General features: G+C 44.0%; 1 non-coding gene across 1 annotated transcript; it reads right to left on the bottom strand.

Moving 5' to 3' along the window:
* Positions 1 to 6,088: 6,088 nt before the first annotated feature.
* LOC132646168 (small nucleolar RNA SNORA48) lies at positions 6,089 to 6,234 on the bottom strand. The gene has a single exon (XR_009584293.1). It is a non-coding gene; the product is annotated as a small nucleolar RNA SNORA48 (small nucleolar RNA).
* Positions 6,235 to 18,284: the final 12,050 nt, after the last annotated feature.

Raw genomic sequence — 18,284 nt, 5'->3', positions numbered from 1 at the left:
TGGAGGCTGCAGGAGCCTGAAACAGGATCATCGCCCCACTGTGGGGCTGCCAGGTGTTCAAGGACTCCACGAAATGCGATGGAGACAGCGCTAGTGAGGGGTGGGTCACGGTTGACGCAGAGTAGGGCACCCAAGCAGCTGGGAGCCCACCAAATACAGTCAAGAGAGTGGAAGCAGGCTGGAGCCCACGGAGCAGCGAAGGAACCCAGGTGTGCAGAGACCATAACAGGTCAACCTGGCCAAGGGTGGGACTCCACAGCATAGACAGGCTGAAGACCACAAAGCAACAAAGTGACAAAGAATTAACACACTTCCTTCCATTAAGAGCAGCTCTCCATAGACTGATGGCCTGGACTTCTCCAAGTAAAAAGATTCAGACTGGCAGGTGTGATTGGAAAATCAGGTCCATCTTTCTTGCTGCTTCAAAAAGCATACCTTACCTCCCCATCAAAGATAAATACCATCTTAGGGTGGAAGAATGGGGATTGGCATCCCACAGTAAAAAAGGAAGCAGGAAAAAAAACAGCAATAACTATTTTAAATTCTAACAAAATGGTCTTCAAAAACCACTAGTCAGAAGAGGTAAAGAAGGTCACTCATTAAAGCAACGATCCCTCAAGAGGTTGTTACAGGTGCAAACACACCAAACTCAGGGGTACCCATTTTCCTAAAGCACGTGTGGCTGTGTGCAAAGTCACAAGCCTTGTATGTTATGCATCTAATACAGAACGGTTTACTTAAACACTAAATACACATGCTTCTCAGCAGCCCCTGGAGCTTTTGGAGCTTTCTCCAAAACTGATCATGTATTAACACAACGCTGATTTCAACAAATATAGGAAAATCGAAATAACGTCTTGTATTCTTTCTGACCACTATAGAATAAATCTAGATATCAACATCAGTGAAAATTACAGAAAGTACTTAACTCATGGAAATTAAAAACACACTATGGATAATGAATGAGTCACTGAAGAATTCAGAAAAAAAAATTTAATTTCCACAATGAAATTCAAATGAAAACACAATATACCAAAAACCTATGGGTTTAACAAAGGCAGACCTAAGAAGAGACTTTATAGCTTTAAGTGTCTACAGCAAATAAATAAATAAATCAGGGAAAATTCAAATGACTTAATGCGGCAACTCAAGGCACTAGGAAAACAAGAACAAATTAAACCCAAAAACAATAAAAACAGAGAAACAATTACGATCAGGGAGAGAAACAAACAAACAACAACAACAAAAACAAGCCTAGTGATGCTCGCCTGTAATCCCAGCACTCAGGGAGGCAGAAGCAGGCAGATCTCTGTGAGTTTGAGACCAGCCTGGTCTACAAAGAGAGTCCAGGACAGCCAAGGCTACACTGAGAAATCCTGTCTTGCAAAACAAAACAAACAAAAAGATCAGGAGAGAGATTGATGAAACAATTCAAAGCTTGAATACTTTTCAAAGATTTCTTTAAAATGATGTGTATGTGTGTGCTTCTATAGGCATATACCTGTGAGTTCTGGTGCCCATGGAGACCAAAAGGGCATTAAATCTCCTAGGGTCGGACTTGCTGGCGACCAAAACCATGTCCTCTCCAAGAGCAGCAAATGCTCTTAACTGCTGAGCCATCTCTTCAACCCAAAAGGTTGGATTTTTGAACACATAAAAAAAAAAAAGGATTGACAAACCCATAGTCAAAGTAACCAAAACAAAGAGAAAAGTCTAATAAAATTAGACTAACTTTGTACTTTTAGTTCAGATGATAATTTTTGTCAGGTGCAATGGAAACTCCACTTCCCCAAACCCGAAAAAGGCAGTCCCAATATTAAAAAATGAGACCAGCCTGGGCTGTTGGGGGATTTCTGTGCTTAGATAAAAGTCAGCATTCCTTTGAAACTTATGGAACCAGTTCTCCACTACCAAAAGATACGTCCCTTACCTCTGGCAGAAGGGACATATGGCTACCTGAGGCACGTATGAGCATATCAAAGCACGTGCTGGCTTCCAGGCTCCTTCAGCATCATGAGCACCTGTTACTCATTTCAAAGTCCATGCTGGCTAGCATCCTGCCCTTCTCATCTCCACCTCTACCCCGGCCTCCCTCCAGCTCACAGGCTTTCCTCCCCTGCGTACTCATTCTTCTTGTAACCCTGCTGTGCTCTCCTCTCTCTCACTCGCTCTCCCCTCTGCTCCTGCCTCTCTCGCTATGTTTTCTCTATTCTCCACCCACTGCTCTTCTCTCCTTTTTTGCAGATAGCCCTGGCCACGTTCAGTCTACTTTTTCTTCCAGGTATCTCTGGCTGCTCTCTCTCTCTCTCAACTACAGTAAAAACCTCTCCCTTAATCATACCATGGAGTGGTCATGTCATCAGTTTATGCAATTTACTTAAGCTAATTTGAAATCGTGTAAATAATAAAAACTCTAAGAATATGCAAATAATGTATGTACACATAGTCATGTCTATAGATCTTTTTAAGTTGGACAAAATAACAATGAAAACCCCATTTTTAAAAGGAGCTTGCCAGGCTGGAGAGATGGCTCAGAGGTTAGGAGCAGTGGCTGCTCTTCCTTGAGGTCCTGAGTTCAATCCCCAGCAACCACATGGTGGCTCACAACCACCTATAGTGAGATCTGGTGCCCTCTTCTGGACTATAGGCCGAACACTGTATACATAATAAATAAATATATCTTTTTAAAAAGGGAATTTAAAAAGGAGCTTGCAGATAAGCAGGAGATGGTCTATGTCTAAGTTAAAATTTATCTACACTGCTAATTTTATGTCAACTTGACACAAGCTGGAGTTCTTTAAGAAGAGGGAACCGCAGTTGAGAAAATGTCCCTACCAGATTGGCCAAGGGCAAGCCTAGGGTACATTTTCTTGATTGATTATTAATGTGGCAGGGCCCTCTTACTGGAGGTGGTCCCTCCCCTTCCTGGGCTGTTGGTGGTCTTGAGTGCTATTAGAAAGCAGGCTGAGCAAGCCATGAAGAAGAAGCCAGAAAGCAGCAGCCCTCCAGGGCCTCTGCATCAGCTCCTGCCCCCAGGCTCCTGCCTGAACTTCCTGCCCTGACTTCCTTCAATGGTAGCTGTAAGCTGAAATAAACCTTTTCCTCCCCAAGTTGTTTTGGTCACTGTGTTTGATCACAGCAATAGAAATCTGAACTAAGACAGTGTTTCAGCAATGTTAGAGACTAATGACTATTAACTTAGCACAGCTGTCTGCTACAGACAGAGTGAGTTTTCCTGGACTTTTATTGGTATCGTAGCTCCTGTAATCACCACCATCCAAAGGAAATTTTACTGAGATATTTGAAAAACATCATTTTAGATATATTACAGCCTCATTTTTAAAACCTCTTAGTTAACAGCTTTCTATTAAGAATGTCTTCTCAGGGCTAGGCTTGATGGTGTGATCCTTTAATCCCAGCCTGGCCTGAAGAGTGAGCTCCAGGACAGCCAGGGCTACATAGAGAAACCCTGCCTTGTAAAACAAAACCACAAACACAAAACAAAACAAACAAAAACAATAACTATTTTTTTCAAATCAATAACAATTAGTTCAAAAAGGATTTACAGTGTCCAGTACCCAGTGGCATCCCAACTGACAAAAAGTAATTTTATATCCTATTTTTATTACCTATGACTATCACACAAATGAAGTTAAATTAATAATTTCCTTTTAAAAAGAATCATTAAAATTGCCAGGCGGTGATGGCATAGGTCAAGGCAGAGGCAAGCAGATCTCTCTGAGTTTGAAGCCAGCCTGCTCTACAGAAGCAAGTGCCAGGATAGCCAGGGCTACACAGAGAAACCCTGTCTTGAAAAACAAAACAAAACAAAACAAAAACAATGTTTTTGAGGCAGTGTCTCACCATGTAGCCCCAGCTGGCCTTGAACTCATCGAGAGCCATCTGCCTTTTCCTCACAAGTACTGGGGTTAAAGGCTGTGCCTCCAATGTCAAATGTTACAACCTAATTATTGATTCTTTGTGAGTTTCACATCAAGCACTCCAGTCCCACTCATCTCCTATCTTCTCATTCCACCTTTTGCCCTTGCAACCTCCCCCACAAAAAAACCCACAAAAACAAACAACAACAACAAAAGGAAGCATAGAAACCATCTCACATCTCATACAGTGGAAGCTGTAGTGTGTCTCAGTGTGTCCCACAGTACATCCCTCTGTTCACATGTTTTCACTTGCAAATGTCCATTGCAATGAGTCATTGGTCTGGTTCGAGAGCTCTGGCTTCTGTGACAGCATCAATATTGGGTCCTCATCCGGACTCCTCCCAGTTATCCTGTTGTTGCCCTGGGTCATGGGGATTCTGAATCTTGGGATCATCAGGAATGGCCCTTTCTTTTGTCCCACCCATCTGTGAATGATATAGATTTGGGTGTGGGCCATCTCCCAGAGGCCTGGATCTGGGATGGGGTGGTAACTGAGCTGCTCAGCACTCCAGCTCTCCCTTATTGGCACCACCAGGGCACGCTCTCCGGTGCTGCTCTGGCTAGGCCACCCAATGCTACCCCTGGAGGGAGGCAGGGTCAGCTCTCCTGCTGCTGTCATGACATCAGTCCAGTGTTGCAGGATATTTAACTATTGTGCACGGCAAAATTGTGAACTGTAAAACCCTGTTTCTTGTTTGGTGTGATTGAGGCCTGTCACACACCTTTAATCCAAGAGCTTTCTACACACCGGATTTAGTAAATTTAACCCTCGGTCAAGAAGCGGAGCAAGAAACCAGCTGAAGGGATTAAAGAGTAGGAGGGACTCTGAGTTGAGGGTATTTACGACAGCTTGGAGAAGTAGAAAGGGCTTTTAGCTCAAGCTCTGGCTTTAGCTCCCTGGCTTTTGGGGCTTTGAGCTAGCAAGATTTTTGGCCATGTGTTTCTTGGTATTTTCCTCTTGGGCTGTCAATTGAGCTAGTGATCGGTTGGGATTTTCCCATCTGGACCTGAGCTGAGAAGGAAGGTCAGCTGGGTGCGTTCTTTCTGAGCTAGCAGGTTTTCGCTCCAGTCCAGCTCACCAGCGCCCTCACCTCCAGAGCAAGCTCCACGGTGCTGCCCAGTGAAGGTGCAGTGTCCACACTCCCAACTGCTCCAGTGCTGAGGGGCTTGGACAACTCTTCTGCTCTCATACCCTTGGGGCTGGCTCTAAGTTCTACAAGCAGAAAGGGTCTGGGTCTCATGACTCCAGGGACTGCCGCAGGTGGTGAGGAGTGAGGAGGAGGGGCGTCACCCCCACCACCTCACTACAGATGAGTGACAGGTCGTTTCCCCCTTACTCTCGTCCTCAGGGCTGCCTCACTGCCCCCAACTAGGCCAGCCTGGCTCTGCTGGCTAGGTAAGGTCCAGGGCCCGCTCTCCCGCAGCTGGGGAGGTGCAGAACTTTCTCTCCTGAGCTCGGGACCCTGTGGGCAGCTTTCCTGACCGTCAGAGGGAGGGGTGGTAGCGGGGGCGTAACCCCTGCCCCCACACCATCCCGCAGACAAATCGTCAGCTCTCCCACACTCGTGTCGTTGGGCCTGGCTTACCCACACCCCCATGCTGCATCTGGTGAGAGATGGAGTTAGCTCTCCAGAGCGCAGAAACCGGTTAGGGGTGGGGCCAGTTCTGCACAGCTCCTGACATCCACCTGGTCCCAGTGGCTTGCCCTGACCAAAGGGTCCCCTTCTCCAGTGGTAATAGGAGCCATGGGTATCAACATCGTTCCCTCCCGCTGTGTAACCACCGACTCAGACATGGCCCTCAGTGGCAGCTGGATCTGGAACATCACCATGGCCCCAGGTGGTGGGGCTGGCCATTCACCATAGGCGACTCCTCTCCACCCTTGACTTTCCAGCTCCATCTCTCTTCACAATGCTCAAGTGGCTCCACTTGTCCTTCTCTTCCGTCTGACCACCACATACCTGCACATTGTGCGGCTCCTGACCAGGGTTGGCCGACTCCTGGGTGACATCCTCCGGCGGCAAGCAGGTGTCTATGGCCTGCCTGTGCAGTGTGCTGGAGAGCAGGTCTATAGGGGGTATGGCAGTCCGCAGGTCTCTGTCTGTCTTCCTCTTCCCAAAATGTGCTGCCTGGATTTGATTTGATTTTTATGAGTCCTAGGCAAAAAAACAGCTCTGTCTACCAAGTCAGGCATCAAGCTAGGATAGACAGAGGACTGCCGTCTGCTCTGCCCCTGACTGACATAAGAACAACACCACCAACAAGGTGTCTCTTTGCCCATTGCCAGGGGACACCTAATGAAACTTTTATCTTATGGCCTTAATGACCTTGTTTTATATAAACAAATAGTATTTTAAGACTTTATGAGACACTTAATAGACCCAAAGATAAATAATAGAGCCATTTGATAAATTGAAGAAGGTAAACAAGTACCTTGGGTTGTGAGTATATACTTTAAGGCCTTTTAAAACCTCTCATTCACACACATGTGAGCACACAGTTTTAAGGTATATCAATACATCAAAAAATAATTTCAGCATGCAGAAAAAATTAATGAAAGAGAAAAACTAAGTTGTCAGGTTTTTTACTCCGTTGTTTTGGGGGATTTTAAGGGCACACTGCATTCTGCTCCATGCTGTCCCAAAACAGAATGACATACAAGCAATTACATGAAAACACATATGAACACACATTACAAAATGATGTCAGCGAGGTGAAGCGTTCCCATCTCCGTGTTTGGAGGGAGGGAGGCTGGCTCTGTTGGTACTGATAAGACGGCCTTTTGCTTATGTTAGTCTGTCCTGAAGAGTCCTAAAGTGGTCATGCCTGGATTCTCCAGGCCTCAGCTGTTTAACATCAAGAAGGCAGTGTTCAGTGCTGGAGCAATGGCTCAGCGGTTAAGAGCACTTGTTCTTGCAGAGGACCTGTGTTCCGATCTCAGCACCACACAGCAGTTCACAACCATCTGTCACTTTAGTTGCTGGGGATCCAAAGCCCTCTTCTGGCCTTCATGGGCACTGCACACATGGCGCCCAAGCATTCATGCATACAGACACTATGTGCAGGCAAAACACCCATACAAATAAAATAAAAATAAATATTTTTTTAAAGGCAGTGTTCGATAGTTGCATCTATTGAGCCTGTGATCTCTGTATTATTAAAAGTTTAGGGTCTGGCATAGTTTTTTAGGCTGGTAAGCATATCAGCTAATTTTCTGTTGCTGTGAAAAAATACCATGACCACAGTAACTTATAGAAGAAAGTGTATTTGGGCTCACTGTTCCAGAGGGATAAATTCTATCATGATGAAGCAATGGCAGAGTGGCAGGAGCAGGATCCTGAGGGCTCACATCTTGAACCATAAACACCAAACACAGAGGACACATGGGATGGGGTGTTTTTAACCTCAAAGCCTTCCCTCAATGACAGGGAAGCCAGGCCACGTCTCTTAAACCTACCTAAACAGTGTCAGCACCTGGGGACCAAGTACTCACACATCTGAGCCTGGGGGGGGGCATTCTCACGAAAACCACTGCAGTAAGTTTCTGCAATAACCCTGTGCAGTAAAAAGGGAAAACATAGCGGTATATCTGGTATAAAAATGAAAACAGTTATTTGTCTAGGAAGGTCGCAAGGAAGCGCCAGGTGTGAAATGGAGGCAGAGTTGAGGAGAGAGAGCAGGTAAATATACTTGTGAGCTTTGGTTTACGCAGTTCGGGAAATGGGGGAACTCCGAGATCAACATGGTGAACAGTGAGTGTAGGATTAGAACTCTGGGATTTGCCAGAGTGACAGGAAGGAAAAGTCGTGCTAAGGGCATGAGCCCAGAACTAGGACAACAAGCTGGGCAAAGTGGAAGGGGCATCAGAATGAAAGTGAGAGGGCAAACCCCTAAAGGCCCTGGGAACCCTGCTACACAGTAAGGTTGCTGAGAGGGAATGGACTGTGGGGGGAGGGAGAGATGCAGGTACAGATGGGCGTGTCCTGAGAAGCTCTGAGGGGCGGGCAGAAGGTAGAGCTCCTGACAGAGCAGGCACCCAGAAGGTTTTGAGTCTCTCCTTTTAGAGGTGGTTTTGAGAAGGGCATCGGAGAGTACAGACAGACTTTAATAGAGTTGTTAAGAGTCTACTAACTTTACGCCCACTGAATGCCTCCTGAGTTTGGGTCATAAGAATGTTAATTTATATAAAGAGGAAGATAGTAGGTTACGTATTAAAAAGACTAAGAGAGCCCAAGATAATTTTGGCTTTGAACCTGTAACATTTTAATTCTCTACACTTATTGTTGAAGTTCGTTAGATGAAGGGAAAAGATTTGCCAATCTATTTATCTTCTTCTTGATGTATAGAGGATGTATAGGGGTTTGAATGAGACATCCCCCATATTAGTAGACATTTGACTCCCTGGTCCTCAGCTGGCAGCCCTGTTTGGGTGAGCTTTAAAGGTATGCCCTTGCTTTAGGAAATACATCAGTACTTGGGCAGACTCTGGGGCTTCAAGGACCCCTTCCACCCCCAGTTTTCTCTCTTGGCTCCCTGTTTGTGATGGAAGATGTGAGCCTTCAGCCCTCAGCCGCTCCAGCTACCCTGCCTGCCTCCTGTCATACTTCCTTGTCACATGGTGATGGATGAGGACCACAAGCCTGAGATAAACTTTCCCTTTTAAAGGTTGCCTTGGCTGTGAAGTTTTATCACAGGAATAGAAAAGTAACCTATTGATGACATCTTTGTCAGAAAAGTAAAACTGCTGGAGGGCCTATGTGTGGCACTCCACAGTACAGGGGATAGATCCACAGCACATGCTGCTGGGGAGATACAGCTCAAGTTAAACAAAGTGGCCATCGACCACCAGTCCAAGAATCTGTGCGAAATCCAGATTTTATTTCTTATGATGAGAAAACAGAAACAGTACCTGGAGAAACCTAATTCTAGGCTGTAAGTATCTCCTCTAGTAAAAGAATAAAACAAAATCTTTGTTTTTGCAAAATCTTGTTGTAAAAAAAAAATCTTACGTTTAATCCCAACACCCAGGGAGGTAGAGGCAGGCAGATTGCTGTGACTTTGAGGCCAGCCTGGTTCAAGACAGCCAACACTACACAGAAAAACCTTGTCTCAAAAAACAAAAACAAAAACAAAAAACTTGTTGAAAATAGAGAACTGAGACTTGGTTTTATCTGGATGTAACAAAATTTTGACCTTAGGGTTTATAATTAAGTTAGAATTATATTATAACCATCATAATAAATTTTATAGAGGTATTTTAGTGTAAAACCATTTTCTTAGCTGGGGCATGGTGGTACACACCATCTCAGCACTCAGGAAGCAAAGGCAGGCAGATCTCTGTAAGTTTAAGGCCAGCCTGGTCTACACAGTGAATTTTAGGACAGCCAAAACTATAAAGAGAAACTCTGTCTCAAAAACCTTTTTTTCTATAACATTTTTATCAATGATATACTTTATATTTGATGACCTTTTCAATTTGCTTAATTTTGTTTATAGTATTTTAAAAACCAATTATATTTTAAATTGAAACACTATATTGAGCCGAGGTGGTTGTGGTGGTGGCACACATGTTTAATCCCAGCACTCAGGAGGCAGAGGCAGGCGGATCTCTTGCTCCAGGCTGGCCTGGTCTACAGAGTAAGTTCCAGGACAGGTAGGGTTACACAGGGAAACCCTGTCTCAAAAAAAAAAAAAGCCCAATAATTAATGATGATGATGATGAAGATAAATGGAAATAAAATTTAACATTTGAAACACAGAAAACACATACATTATATTTCAGATATTTAAAAATCATAGTAGAACGTGATCATCATTTCATTTATTTATTGTTTACTTATATTTGATGTGCATTAGTGTTTTGTCTGCATGTATGTCTTTGTGAGAGTGTCAGAACTTGCAGTTACAGACAGTGGTGAGCTGCCATGTCAGTGCTGGGAATGGGATCTTGGTCCTCTGGAAGAGCAGTCAACGCTCTTAACTGCTGAGCCATCTCCCAGCCCCATGGTAATTATTTTAAATATGATGAAGATAAGAAACTGTATGCCCAGTTTTTTAAAATTAAATGGTGATTTAATGCACACCATTAATCCCAGTATTCAGGAAGTAGAAGAAAGTGGATCTCTGAGAGTTAAAGGACAGCTTGGTCTACATAGTTCCAGGTCAGCCAGGTACTTAGTGAGGCCTTGTATCAAAAAAATAAAAATAAAAATTAAGTCACCTTAAAATGTATATATACACACATTATATATATAACATTATACATATATAGAGAATTATATATACATTATACACACATTTATATCCCCATCCAAATATATCCATGAATATTCACACATCTTAAAATCAGGATATCATTCTACCGGCGTTTTAAATTTTTTATTTATGTGCACATATATGTATATGTATTTGTGTCAAAGTCAGGTGTCCACGGGGGACCAGAAGAGGGTGTCAGATGCCCTGCACCTGGAGTTCAGGTGGTTGTGAACTGCCTGACCTGGATGAGTACTCAGGCTCTACCTTACCAGTCCCCACTCTAATCCAAAAGTGGCTGTGGGCCTTATGACACAAAGCCAGCTCCACAGATGTGGCATTTAGCTGCGACTCCATTTCCACGTCTAGTGCCTTGGCAGGCATGGTGAGAGGGGATCAGGCGAGCCCACTTCTCTGCCTAGAAACTTAGAACCTCTTCACGTGTTCTAAATGAATGAATGAATGAATAAATAAATAAATATTTTTTTAAAATATGGTCAAAGTTTTTTTGTGGTGTCTCAGGGCTTCAGTAGTGACTATTCCTGGACACGAAGGAGGAATAAGAGCCTTTGTCTGAAGTTTGACATCATGTCCCCACCTAGGGAAGGAATAAGTTTAAGAGGGATGTCAGATGAGCTGATTGAGGCTGAACATCAAAGCCAGTAAGGGAGACTCGAGAACCACAAAGTCAAATTGGAGGAAGTGCTTGGAGCTGAATGAATCCCTCTCATGCTGTAAGGAATGAAATTCTGTTCCTTAGTTCATCTAGGATCACCTGAGGTTCACAAATGCAGAGACTTAGACTTAGGAGCCTTAGAACTCTGTCAGTCCTCAAGGAGGGGGCAGGCCCCTTGCTCATTAGGCTTTTCCAGTTCAGGAAAGTCAGGGGCAAGGATTAGGCCTTGGGTGGCCATGAAGCAGAGGAGAAAATTGTTGCTTCCAGTGGGCCCTCACTTTGCAAGTTAGACTTGTTGTTGTTTCGGTTTGTTTGTTTGTTTGTTTGTTTGTTTGTTTGAGACCGGGTTTCTCTGTGCAGCCTTGGCTGTCCTGAACTCACTTTGTAGACCAGGCTGTCCTCAAATTCACATAGATCCTCCTGCCTCTGCCTCCCTGAGTGCTGGGATTACAGGCGTGTGCCACCGCTCCTGGCTACGTGGTTCTTGAGGAGGTTTGCAACCCAGTGTCATTGGGCACTCTAGAGTGAAAAAGATCCTGGCTAACCACGTAGTTACAGGATAGACTCCTCACACCCAAGGCGAGTTTAAGTCTCTTAGACTATGAACCAGGTAGCCACTAGGTGGAGCTCTAGCATCTGCTGAGATGGGAATTGCAGCTGCTGTAGCTGTGGATAGCTGTGGCCTTCAGTTAGGTCTGTCTTTTGGCTCTCTCCTCATTCAGCTGTTCTATCGAAGATTCCTCCCAGCTGTTAAAGACCTTCAAGATTGTGTCTCATAAAGTAAGGGAAGGATTCTCGAGTCGCTGGTGTAGTTTTTGAAGCTTTTGTCCGTTTTACTTTGCCCCAGCTTCTGAAGACAATTGAATTGTAAGATACATCTTCAAGATAGCTGGGCTCTCTGTAGTCTCAGGGGCCAGGATGGTATGCGTGGACATGGTTTCAGCTAGGGTACACTGAAAGAAAACATGTTTGTTTGTTTTGTTTTGTTTGTTTGTTTTGGAAGCGCCCTGTGTTGTCTTCTACAAGTTTGATAATGGCCTTTTCCATTTCCTCAGTTTCACAGTTCTGGCATGTCCTTCCCTCATCACTGCCTGTGTCAGTGACCAGTGGGGATGGCAATGGAACAAGCCAGACAGTAACTGGATAAAACTCACCAGTCTAGTCCAAGTGTGTGTCGAAGACTAGTTATGGGATGTTTCCTCGTATATGAAGCCAGCATATTTGCTAAGTTAGATCAAAACTCACAATAAGCCCTTGGAATTCTTTAAGGTAGAGGGATCCTTGCTAAATCACCTTAAGTGGATTGTATCTGGGACCAGTCAGACATGGGTACCACAATCCCTGTTAGCCACTTCAAGAAGAAGAAAAGGAGGAGGAGGAGCAGGAGGAAGAACCAGAAGAAGAAGAAGAACCAATCAAAATGAGGCACAAATCCCCTTAAGTTAGGCATTAAAAGTCTATGAACTTTCCCCTTTGTATGATCGCTTACCTGTTTTTTCACAGCAAAAGTAAAATAATAATAATTGTTTGTTTCTTTGAGACAAGGTCTCACTATGTAGCTCTGGCTGTTCTGGAATTCATTGTGGAAACTAGGCTGGCCACAGACTCATAGAGATCCTTCTGCCTCTGCCTCCCAAGTGTTGGGATTAAATATGTGAGCTACCATCCCAGGCTTAAAAGATGCAAAATACTTTGCTTCACTGAAATACATTGGATTCTGTGGTCACTTCTTGGGATATCAGACTCATTTCTAACAGGACCATGAATGGTAACTCCTTCCTTGGTCTTTGGTTGTTTCTCTTGTGCCTTTTCACAGAGCAGGCATGTCTTGCACCACAGGTTTATGACCTCCTGATACCCAAGGAGGTCATAAGAAGGCATGCGATCCCTTGGAATGATGGTTGGCTTTTAGCTGCTATGTGGGTGCTGGGAACTGAACTCAGGTCCTCTGGAAGAGCTGCCAGTGCTCATAACCATTAAATCATTTCTCCAGCCCCAGGATTTACATTTTAAAATATATTTATAAAGACTGTAGAGATGGCTTATTGGTTAAGTCACACATACTGCTCTTGCAGGGAGCCTGGGTCTGGGCCCCAGATTTCATGTCAGATGGCTCACAACTGGCTGTAATTCCAGCTCCAGAGGACCTGATACCCTCTTCCACCCTCCATGGGACCTGCTGTCAGCTGTATACCCTCATACCACACACACACACACACACACACTGTTAATATTCCTGTCCTGTGAGAGGTATAAGCATCTTCCCCTTCTCTAAGGTCCCAACAACAAACCAAGCACAATTCAACAACCGTACACCCTGGAGAACTGGTTGGTTTAAGCTGCCATCAGAAACAAGTTTGGGGTCAGAAGGAAAGAGACCACAACTCCAATTAGTGTCCCAATAGAGCAAAACTCAGCTTCTGTTCAGAAGGATGCACTGCTCACAAACAAAGAAGAGCAGGAGCATAGGGACAGCAAGTACTTTTGGTTTTTATTCTAATGCCACTGGTGACTGCCATCTTCCCATTGGACGGAGTCTGATCTCATAGCCTTTTCTGATTGGCTGTTTTAAAAGAATTGGTCAGAAGCCAGGTGGTGGTGGCGCATGCCTTTAACCCCAGCACTTGGGAGGCAGAGGCAGGTGGATCTCTGTGAGTTTGAGGCCAGACTGGTCTACAGAGTGAGTCCAGGACAGCCAGGGCTACGCAGAGAAACCCTGTCTCAAAACAAAACAAAACAAAACATAAAAAATAAAAACAAACAAACAAACAACAACAACAACAAAGAACTGGTCAGAGCATATGAAAGGAAGGGGGAAGAGGTCAGCCACTCAAGGCCTAAAAATGCTGTAGGACCTTTTCTAAATAAAAGCTTTATCAGGTAGGGAAGGTTTTTTTAAATTGCATAAATGTTTTACAAAATGGAGGCCAAAGGATTTTGAATCCTTGTCATAAACAAAGTTTTACAGTGTGCTCACCCCCACAAACGGCCATGCTCGAAAGTCTATACCCAGCCCGGCACCGTAGTGCAAGCCTGTAACCCCAGCACTCAGAGGCAGAGGCAGGCAGATCTCTAAGTTCAAGGCCAGCCTGGTCTACAGAGTGAGTTCAGGACAGCCAGAGCTACACAGAGAGACCCTGTCTTGGGGGGAAAAGAAAGAAAGTCTGTCACCCACGTGAATGACCTACCCACAGGCATAGAAATGCAGGTAGTACTTTCCGGCCTATACACACTATCTCCCCCTTGAGGCTACGCCCAGTTAGGGCAGAATGCATACATCTGTTAGGAGTGTCTAGTTACTCAACTAAGGATCCGATGATCCTCCTCAATCTTCCTTCTGTGAAGGAAAGTCAACAGCCAATAAACCCAGTGGTGTTGATCTTTTGCAAGCAGAAACAACTGATCTGATGAAGATAGTGACAGATTGGCTTGGGGGATAGCCCTGCACAACACACACACACATGAGCAAGTGTGATTGTGAAAGAGACAGAGAGTAAAATTAAAAGTAAAAATAAGGAGCTGGAGAGATGGATCAGCAGTTAAGATCACTCGCTGCTCTTCCAGAGGATCCCAGCACCAATACGGCAGTTCACAATCATCTGTAACTCCAGTTCTAGGGGATCCATTGCTCTCTTCTGGCCTCAGTGGGCACCAAGCACAGGGTGCCCAGATGTACATGCAGCAAACTCATAACATTTTAATATCCATACTCATAACATTTTAATGTTTAAGATAACTTTTATTTTTTTTAATCATATCAACTTGTGCTTGAAGGTATATAAATACACCACATGCATGCAGGTGCCCAAGTTGACCAGAGGAAGGTGTAGAATCTCTTGGAGATGGAGATACAGGGAGACACCTGAAGTGGCTGGGACTTGAACCTGGGCCCTCTGCAAGAGTATTAAGTGACTGCTGAGCCATCAGCCCAACCCCATAAAAATAATCTAAAACAACAACGGAAACCCCTGGCTAATCAGTCTCTAAGATCCCATCAACATTCTAGAAGCTTAGACACAAGTGTAACGTGCAGAGTGATTTCTCAGCTCTCCCGCAGTCTCCTTGACTCAGAGTCTAACGTATGCCAACTCAGCTAGCTTGGGAAACCCACTGCAGGTGTGATTGTAAAGGTCTTCCTGAGTGTGAAATGTGGAAATGATGATCCAACACTCTCCCCCTACAATGACCCTGAGAAGCTCTTCCAGTCAGAAAAAGCCAGTAAAGAACTTATGAAAGCTGATATCTGTTACTAGATGTCAGCTGTCACCCATCGGTGTAGTTCCTCTGAGTTTCATTAGAGAAACCCATCAGGTCTGCAGGCTCTGCGTGTTCATAGTCCAGCCAAAGCCAGCCCTCCATTCTCAAATCCAGGTTTTCACACAGCCTGTCAATGCAGCAGTAGTGAGGGCCTTTTTCAGCATCTTGTATAGTTCAGCCTTCCCTCCCTTAAAGGACCTAGAAAACTCTGATTCCTATCTCCCCTTACCTGCCAGCCTTCAATATACCCATTGCTAGACACACAACCAAACATGCAAGTCAGAGAGTCTGGATATGTGGAGAAAAGCCACCGTAGTCAGCACAACCTCTGGAAGAGAATGTGGTGCCTCATACTTGTGATCCCTGTATTTCGGAAGCTGAGGCAGATTGCTGCAAAATTTGAGGCCAACCTGGGCTACCTAGTGAGTTTTGGGTCATCCTAAACTACAGAGCAAGATTCTGTCTAAAAAAGGAAAAAGAAAAGAATAATGGAAGGAAGTATAACTGCATGGTTTGGTGCTTTGAATTTGGTTGTTAATTATTTTGCTCCTGGAGTTCTGCTTGCTGTCTCTTACAAGCGAACTATCATGTACCTCAAATAATGCTGTATAGCCTTGCCCCCCTGTTTGACCAATAAAAGGCCTACACCTGGGCAGGGAAGAAATGTGGTAGGCACGGCTAAGGTTCATGAGCATTGGGGACAGGATCACAGGATGAAGGAGACAGGTACTGAAGGGCAAAGAGCGAGCAGAACCACCATGGGTTAGGGTAGAGAGGAGCACGTGGCTGGATCAGCATGGATGAAGGAAAGCACCCAGATGAGACGAATAAGCAAGTATTTATGGAATCATGGGTGGGAAGTAGCCCAGGTAGAAATTATTAAAGCACATGGCATGGGATGGGGGCTGGGAGGTAATGAGGTAGCTTAGTGGCTAGTATCTGCCCTGCCCCAGGTAAGATTAAGGCTATTCTAAAATCTATCAGGTGTCTTTGTCTTTACTGATTTGATATCAGGTTAGGTGATTCTGCCATAATAATTGTAGGCTATTTAATAATAAACATATTAGCTAATTTTATATTTCCTACAACAAGGAAGGAGGGAGAAAGGGAAGAGGCAGGAAGGGAGAGAGGGAGACTTGGGCATATGAACTTTCTGCCACAGGAAACAGAGCTTGGTGAGTCCTCCTGGCTGAATGACCCTAGCTTAAGGACTTTAATTGGCCTCCTTTAACCTTTTTGAATTTAGCAGAGAAATGACATTAGTCAAAATTGTTATGTTAACAAAGATACCTAGTTACAAATGACTGAAGCTTTGACTAAACTAGCTGAAGCCTAATAAAAAAGATAAGGAAATTATTCAGTCAACACAGTAATTGTTTTGTTATTTTAGACAGGGGCTCTGTAGCCTAGGCTGAATGCTCCTGGGTTCTCCTGTGTCTGTTTCTCAGGCAATGGGATCACAGCCATGAGCTACCGTACTTGGATTCATTCATTTGATAGTTATCTACTAGAAATCATGATCGTTAATGTTGTCAACTTGACAGGATCTAGAATCACCTATCCAAGAGACAAACCTCCCTGTGAACAGTTTATAGATTGAGTCAATAGAGGTAGCTCACCCTAATTGTTGGCTGCACCATTCCGTGGGCTAGGCGGCACAAGCCTTTAATCCCAGCGGGAGACAGAGGCAAGTGGATCTCTGTGTTCCAGGTCAGCTGAGGCTATGCGGTGAGGCCCTGCCTAACACAAACCAAGACCCCAAAACAAACAAGCAAAAAACCAACTGATTTGAAAACATAGTAATTGAGTACAGATTTGCAAATAGAAGAACCAGCAATGACTAGTCTCATTAAGTAAAGCCACAACAGAAAAAAAAAATATGTAGAAACCCATTAAATTAATTTAACGTCTACTTCTAAAGGAAACTTTGAAATTTTTAGTTTGGTAGGATAAATCTATAGCATTGACAATCAAAAACGTAAATTTATTACAAGTTCAGGAACAGTGTTAGTTATTACAAATAGATCATATACAATTGTTTATCACATATACAATGACAAAATACATTTTGTCAGAGCAAACAGATATACACCAGGGTTTCAAATAACAAGGTTGTCCAAATGCTAGAATTTTCTCAGATGTCCTTTTAAGTGTGTAGGCCTCTAAGAGGTCAACATTATACTACACTTACAATGGTAGCTTTTAGGACTCAGCAGTTAAGAGCAATGGCTTCTTTTCCAGAAGACTCAGATTCAATTGCCAGCACACACATGGAGATTTGCAATCATCTGTAACTCCAGTTTCAGGGAAGAAAAAGGGCACTGCATACATGTGGCCCACAGACATACATGCAGACAAAATACCCATGCACATAAAACATTTTAAAGTTTAAGGGCTGGAGAGACGGCTCAGAAGTTAAGAACACCTTGGTTCTTCCAAAGGCCCTGAGTTCAATTCCCAGCAACCACATGGTGGCTCACAGCCATCTATAATTTGAGATCTGGTGCCCTCTTCTGGTGCAAAAGCACACATGCAGGCAGAATGCTATATAAATAAAAAATAATTTTATGAGAGATGATGATAATAATGATGATGAAAAGTTTACAGAGGGATCACCTAAAGCCTACAATTACCTTTTTAAATAGGTGCCAGTTGGTTTCTGGAATTGGTAGCTAAAGTAACTAAAGAAAATACTAGCAATTTCTCCAATGCAGCCTGAGAAGTTTCCATCATTTGTATCAGCATTCCTTTACAAGAGCAAGGTTGGGTACAGCTGTGAGGGTGGGCTTTTCTTGTTGGCCCTTGGTGATGGTTTGAGTGAGCTGTCTCCTGTAGCCTTGACCATGTAAATACTTGATGTCCCTTCCACCCCATGGTAACACTGTTTGGGGAGGCTTAGGAGGTGTGAAATATATCCCAGAGGCAGGCTTTGAGAGTTTAAAGACTCAAAAAAAAAAAAAAAGCAAAGCCATTTCTACTTTGCTTTCTCCTGTTTCTTGCTTGTGCTCTAAGATGTGAGCCCTTTCCTCATGTACTTGTCACCAAGTTTGACACCTCTGCCAGGATCCCTGTGGAACTGTAAGGCAAATAAGCCCTTCTTTCAAGTTGTCTCAGACATGGTTTTGTTGTTGTTGTTGTTGTTTGGTTGGTTTTGGTTT

This window comes from Meriones unguiculatus, chromosome 10, assembly GCF_030254825.1.
Source record: "Meriones unguiculatus strain TT.TT164.6M chromosome 10, Bangor_MerUng_6.1, whole genome shotgun sequence".
In the NCBI taxonomy this organism is placed as follows: domain Eukaryota; kingdom Metazoa; phylum Chordata; class Mammalia; order Rodentia; family Muridae; genus Meriones; species Meriones unguiculatus.
This window is presented reverse-complemented; position numbering and strand designations above follow the sequence as displayed.